This window comes from Malaclemys terrapin, chromosome 3, assembly GCF_027887155.1.
Source record: "Malaclemys terrapin pileata isolate rMalTer1 chromosome 3, rMalTer1.hap1, whole genome shotgun sequence".
In the NCBI taxonomy this organism is placed as follows: Eukaryota; Metazoa; Chordata; order Testudines; family Emydidae; genus Malaclemys; species Malaclemys terrapin.
The window spans coordinates 126,659,022-126,666,714 of NC_071507.1; positions in this window are offsets into that span (position 1 = coordinate 126,659,022).

Consider the following 7,693-nt stretch of genomic DNA (forward strand, 5'->3'; position numbering starts at 1 on the left):
CACCGTTATATTCCTGAGAGAGTTATGCTGCAGAGCTCTGCAAACCTTTCATAATGAAAATGAATCCCTACCTGTTCCTTATTAATATGGAATACTCTGGGGTGTCTCTCTAAACCAGGGAAAAGGAAAGTGGCATTTGAAGGCATGCCTTTCCTGGTCCTCTGTCAGCTCACATTGAGGTGGACAAAGCACCTTGTCTTTGAAGACGCTTCTCCGATGGATTTGTGTTAGTGAGGCCTGGCTACATTGCTGGCTGCCTTAGAGAGCCTGGGAAAGGTCTTGCCAGCCATCCATTAAAGACGTGGGGTGAACATGGGGCTAATAGGATGGTGAGCTACCCTTACCCCAGAAAATGACAGAAGATAAGGGGAGCCTAGTATCTGTTGGCAGAGAATACTTTAACCCAAATAGCCTTCCTCACCCCTCGGTGGGAAGAAGTCAGTAACAGGGATTTTCTCTTCTATCCTGGCTATGTATAAGGCAACATGATTGCAAATTAAGTTCAGTGTTGATTAAATACTACAAAATGCACATTTGGAGGGAAAAATTTAAAACTACTCTTTCAGCTCACAGGGTTCCACATTAATAGTATCAGCTCAAATATTGAACCTGGTCATCATCGTGGGCAGCTACAATAAAAAAAGCAAAAACAATAAAACACAAACAAGATGCAAAAGGAATAAAATTAGGAACAATACAGAAAATATGACCTGGTATAATCAATGGTATGGCCTCATCTGGGGTACGGTGTGGACCACTGCTCATGTTCACCCTATCTCAAAAAAGGATATTGCATAATTAGAGAGGGTTCAAAGAAGGGCAGTGAGATCAAGGGCAAGGGCAAACTCTCATGACAAGAGATTGAAAAGACTGGGATTATTTATTTTAGAAAGGAGACAGTTAAGAGGAAACAAGTGTATAAAATACTGAATGGCACAGAGAAGGTAAATTGGGAACTTCTGTTCACACTGTCTCATAACACAGGAACCAGGGGACACTGAATGAAATGGAAAGGTGTCTAATTCAAAATGATGCAAGGAAATACTTTTTCACACAATCACATAATGGAAACCATTGCTACAGGATGCCACTGAAGCAAAAAATTTAGCAAGGTTTACAAAAGGACCAGACATTTATGTGAATATTAATTTCTAGAGTTAGAATAGTTAAGGCTAATGTTAATTTTGGAGGAGATATTAAACTTCATGCTTCAGAGTTTAAGCCCATTTTAAATACCTTATTTAAACAAACCTCAGCCATACCTGACAGAGTATTAAAGGATCTTATGATGAACACATCTGGTGTGTATAAACAAGCTCTGTGACCAATCGATATCTGGTACAGAGGAACATGACATGTGGTAAGAATGGGATTAAGAACAGAAACAGAAGGAACAAAGCAACAAAGGTTGCAGGATCTCATCAACGTGCCACTCTTCAATGCCCCAGAGAACTTCAGCTTTGACAAATCTTCAGCATGGACTAGAAGCAAGTTTTTTGCATTGCTACCAAGCTCTGCAAGGAAACTGAAATAGCATAACTTAAAGAATATACAGGTATGGGGAAGCAAGCAGAGTATATCTTTAATCCTTTTACTTTACAGAAGACAGTCACAAAGGTTCTGGCTATGTTTGATGCATACTTTATACCTCAGAGAAATGTGGTTTATGAAAGAGCATGTTTTCACCAGCAGATTCAAGAACGAGGGGAAAATAGAATGTTTTCTAAGAGCTCTGCATACATTGGCTGAAAACTCTGGTTTCTGAGAATCCAAAATATGAAAATATCAGAGACAGGCTGTTTATTGGGTTAACAGATAAAAACCTTTCACAACAGGTACAATTGAAGAGATTTAATCCGAGCCACTGCTATAAAAAGAGCAAAGCAGTCTGAATAAAGCAAACAGAACAAATGTCAGGAACAACTTGAAAAACCTGAAAATAGCTTAGAAACTGTAAACAGACACTTGAGTATTAAAAGTCATTATCATAAAACCCATAGACAAGGAGAGAGAACACCCAGGCTATGAGTGACAAATTCCAGAATTCCAAATTCTACATACATAAGGTGTGGAAAAAGTCATATCCCAAGAGAGGATGCATGTCCAGCCAGAGGCATATGGTATAATAAATGCATGAAATATGGACCTTTTGCAGCTGTTTGCTGCATCAAAATGGTCAGGGAATTGACTGATATGACAGACAATCAAAAGCCATTGTTTCTGGGATCTATCACTTGTGACGACACAGAACCTGCCTGGAGAGTGAAACTGAATATTCATAGCAGACAATTGACTTTAAAATTGACTCAGGAACCGATGTCACAGTCATTTCAGAAGGCACTTACAATCACCTTTTAACTTCTCCTAGAGCTGAAGTCACCTGACACAGCTCTGCCTAGCCCTGGAGGAATTTTGAACTGCATGGGCCAGTTCACCACAGAAACAACTTACAAACACAAAAGCTTTGCATTCAGAGTCCACGTTAAAGACCATGTCAATATCAATTGACCAACAAACTTCTCAGCTGCAGCATGGCAGCCGTGATGGACCAAGTGAGAAAGGTGGAAGAACTTGGCAGAGAATTTGATGATGCTGGACTTTTGATAGGAGATCCAGTATAAATCAACTTAAGAGATGATGCTGAATAATAGTGTACAAACACTTCTACCAGAGAGACCTTGGAAGAAACTAGCTGCAGATGTATGTGAATTCAGAGGACATCATTGCATGGTCATAGTAGACTGTTTTTTTCCCCCAGATATATAGAAATAATGTACTTGAAAGACATAACATGTCACAGTGTTATTGAGAAACTGAAGTGCACTTTTTCTCACTTCGGTATTCTAGAACAACCAGTGATGGACAATGGACTACAGTTCACTGTAGCAAAATTTAAGTCATTTTGAACAAAATATGATTTTGACCATATTACTAGCAGCCTACATTGCCCATGAGAGAGATTGGAGAGGCTGACAGCTGTACAGACAACCCAGAAAATCCTACAGCAGGAAGATCCATTCCTTTTCTGAGTTTAAGATCAACACCAACAGCAGCTACTGGATATAGTTCAGCACAACTCCTAAATGGGAAGACAACTCAGAACTACTGTTCCAACTTTAAAAAAGATCCCATTTCCAAAGGGACCAGACATGAAGAGAGTAGCAGGCTAAAAGAGTTTATGAACCCTTTTTTTTTTTTTTACAACAGACGTCATTCAGTTAGAGAACTGCTAGGTCTAGAACCTGGTGATTGTGTTCATGTCAAATTGGATGGAGAAAAAGGATGGACAACTCCTGCTGTTTTAAAAAAAATAATTCAGTGCCCAGATCAGATATGATCAAGACCAACAGTGGAGAGTTTGACAGAAAACATCAATATCTAGTTTGTTTCTCAGAAAGAACAATCAATGGAGAACAACTCTACAAATAGCAGATCATAGAATATCAGGGTTGGAAGGGACCTTAGGAGGTCATCTAGTCCAACCCCCTGCTCAAAGCAGGACCAATCCCCAGATTTTTACCCCAGTTCCCTAAATGGCCCCCTCAAGGATTGAACTCACAACCCTGGGTTTAGCAGGCCAATGCTCAAACCAGATGCAGAACAAGACGATGACTCAGGGATTCCAAACCAACCACAGCCAGTCATTGCAACTAATGGACAGCCAGATGACCAAGTTGTTATGCATTGGGGTTGCAAAATTAGAAAACCTGTAAGATTCAAAGACACTTAACATACTGACCTTCAAGGATAGCATGATAGTTTAGATATTGTAAATGGTAGTTATGGAGAACTTAAAGGGGGAGATGTAATGGAATGTTAAACCACTGATTCTCAAACTTTTTTACTGGTGATCCCTTTCACATAGCAAGCCTCTGAATACAACCACCTCATCAATTAAAAATGCTTTTAAATATATTTAACACCATTGTAAATGCTGGAGGCAAAGCGGGGTTTGGTGTGGCGGTTGACAGCTCACAACTCCCCATCTAAGAACTTTGCATCCCCTTGAGGGGTCCTGACCCCTAGTTTGAGAACCCCTGTGCTAAACTGTATTATACATGGTAGAGCATTAAAGGATCTTATGATGAACACATTTGGTGTCTAAGTAAGCTCTGTGAACAGTCCATATCTGGTACAGAGGACCATGACAAGCACATCAATTAAAACACTTCTACAAATCCGGACTGTGCCATTATTTTCAGACTTCATTACTACAGCATAAATTTTTTTCATGTAATTGAAGGCCTTAAAATTATTTAACCCTTTATACATTAGACTGAAATTAGAATTTATAAAACTCTCAACATACAGTAAAATGACAATCCAAACAAAGTTAGTGCAGATACTAGCTGACAACAGGTCACATCCAGCGAAGGTAAAGAGTTAAAGTAACTCAGTCATTACAGGAAGAAGAAAAACTGTAAAAATTGGTTAGAATTGATCATGAAACTAAGAAGTTTCTTTTTACATATATATAAATTGTGCAGAGGAAAGGCACTGCTACAATGAGGGATGTGGTTGGCACAGCTCAGCAACTACCTAGAATTTAATTGATGGCATTTATTCTTTAACTCTCTTCCTTGTTTAAATTAAAAAAGACCTAAGATTTACTTTAAAAGGCTGTCTTAATTTTGCACTATTTATAGTAATTTCCAGTGCACTTTTTATTACAACATCTGTCCTCAAAGCATTAATAAATGAAGTCTGATAACAGCTTTTTGAGTGTTAGTAAACTGGAAGTAATATTATCCCCATTTCATAGATGGGGAAAACTGAGGTACAGACAGGTAATTCTGTGGCAAATCCAGGAATAAAACTCCCAGAGCTCCAGCCTCTCAGTTCTATGTCTTGCTCACAAGATCATCCTGCCTTCTCAGTAGATACTTGGCCACTATTCTTATCTCTTTGAAAAGGTAGCTGTTTTATATAGTTAGTTACTGAAAATGACATTTACAGGTGATGAGCACACCCAGTCAATTGTTGCTTTTCACTATGGTCAAACGCATTCAAAAGGCCACTTCTGGCTTTAAAAAGCGATTCTCCTTTTTATACAAAGGAATTTTTTAAAATGTTGCCTTCATTCTCTGCACAGAGCTTTAGAAGCCTATCTCACTATACCAAAAATACCTAACTGATCCCTTTATTTGTATGAAACTAGAAATGAAAACTACTATTAGTACAGAAAGAGGAAAAAAAGGCTTAAAAGTTTTGGTGCACATAAAGGATAAGAACATAAGAACGGCTATACTGGGTCAGACCAAAGGTTCACCTAGCCCAGTATCCTGTCTGCCGACAATGGCCAATGCCAGGTGCCCCAAAGGGAATGAACAGAACAGGTATCATCAAGTAATCCAGCCTCTGTCGTCTATTCGCAGCTTCTGGCAAAGAGAGGCGAGGGACACCATCCCTGCCCATCTTGGCTAATAGCCACTGATGGATCTACATAGTCATTAATGGACCTAAATGAAGTGATTACACATTTATAACTAAAGTTTCTATGCGTATTTGGAACCTAATTGAAGAAAGTTCTACGTTAATGTTTGGGGCATTAGAAATACTCATTTCAATTACGTGCTTGAAACAATTACATTATCTGACAGCTATTTCACTAGGATTATTATAGATTTATAATGGAATATAGGAAAAAACTGTACATATCAATCTCCATTGTAAAGATTTTACTTAAGCCTATTATGTTAACAAAAACACAAGAGCTATCAGATTATTCCTAGAAGACATTTAAAATAACTTCATAGCAATGTTTTTACTTACTAGTCAATGTTTGCTTAATGTGCACATCTATCTCATGTCTGGACTGCATGGAAAAAAACACCATTTGCATTTCATTTAGTGACGTGAGAAATATACAGTATATGCACACAGTTTTAAGGCCACGAGTGTGCACAATTTAACTACAGGTATTTTGCTGCTTGTCATTACATGGCTGGCATTTTTCTATCTTTTGCAAGTAAAATATTTAAATGTAGAAATAAAAAAAGGAAATCAGCATTGATTGGCTGGACCTGTAATCTAGTCGCAGTGCACCACAGGGACTGGAGTTCAAGTGCCTTAGGAATGTCATAGGCTGGATGCACTGTGGAGATAATATGTTCTGTTATTGGAGGGTGGGGGACACGTGGAATAATTTAATCATTCTCAAGTAACGCTCTCTGGCCAGTGCCAGTGTTAGAAAGTAACTCTTTGGCTTTAGAGACACCCCAGGCAGTCCTCAGCTGGAAGGAAGGTTAGTGCAGTGTGAACCCTTTGAGGGGAAGAGGATTATTGTAAATAAATGAGTTGGGCCTCAGTTTTAAAGAAATCAGATAATTTGTGTGTGTAATCACTGCAATTACCACTGCCAGGCATCCCACAGTCTGTGGCTGTTGTCCAGATCCAGAAGTGGCAGTCCACCATGTGTTATTTGTCCACAAGTACAACACAAAGCTGTGAGCTGCTCCTCTTTGTCTCAGAGTCTCCACAAGTGACGCTGATGGGGTTGTTTTTTTTTTTTTGTGGTTTGCCTGTTGCTGGAGAGCGTGGGTGTGGGTTACTTGCTGGGATTATCTGGGTATATTTCTCTTAATCAATTCCCTGCTGTTGTGTGGCCTCATAGAATCATAGAATATCAAAGGTACCTTAGGAGGTCATCTAGTCCAACCCCCTGCTAAAAGCAGGACCAATCCCCAGACAGATTTTTGCCACAGATCCCTAAATGGCCCCCTCAAGAATTGAACTCACAACCCTGGGTTTAGCAGGCCAATGCTCAAACCACTGAGCTCCCCGCAAGCTATGGTGCACCTCCATCCCTCCTGTTCTGTGCCAGTGGCACATAATAATTTCTTGTGGGCTATAATACATTGGTCTAATTTTGGTTGTTGGGTTTAGTGTGTGGATAGCTTATGATATACAGGAGGTCAGACTAGATGACCCGGCAGTCCCATCTGGCCTTAGACACTACTATGACTCTAAGTACTTCTGGAACGCCCTCCACTGCTTTTCCATAACAACTGCAGATACCTTCCAAAAGCTCCAACAGAACATTTTCTTGCTGAGCATGGAATGCAAGCTGAACACTGATCCTGACCACTATTTTGTGAAAATGTCTTGGAAGTGACACTGGCTCCAGAGGATTTATGGGAATTGGCTCTCTTCTCCCATAATTCTCCAGGGCTCACCAACATATCCCAGAAGCCTTTTCAAAATTTCCCAGAGCCAACTTCTAGGGGCAATGCCAGGGATTTTGGGATAGGTACCCAGAATGCAATGCATTGGGGAAAAGTGTAAAACAGCACTAGTGAGGTGCAGAGCAAAACTGTGGCAGCTAACATGAATAAAAATGGCTCTGGGGGCAAACTGAACTGAGTGTGATTAAACCAGTTCGGTCTCCATTCACACCAGATCACTGAGACACAGTTCCATTTTTTAGCTCGGATACAAGCTATTTAGTAGCAGGGGAAACCAGCAGAGCAGCATTCTCTCTCCATGTGAGTCCCCCAACCCTTTTCTCTAAGATTTTGGCTCTTCTACTCCCCGCCACACAAAGTAAGAGAGCACGTGGGCTGCATCTATAACAAGTCTTAAAAATAATGCAGATGCATCACCCAAGTGCAAAAATGCATCTGAAAAACGACATGAAATGAAAAATGCTTTTGCAGTTCTGTTTAAAGCATCTCTACTGTTATTCAGATTATAC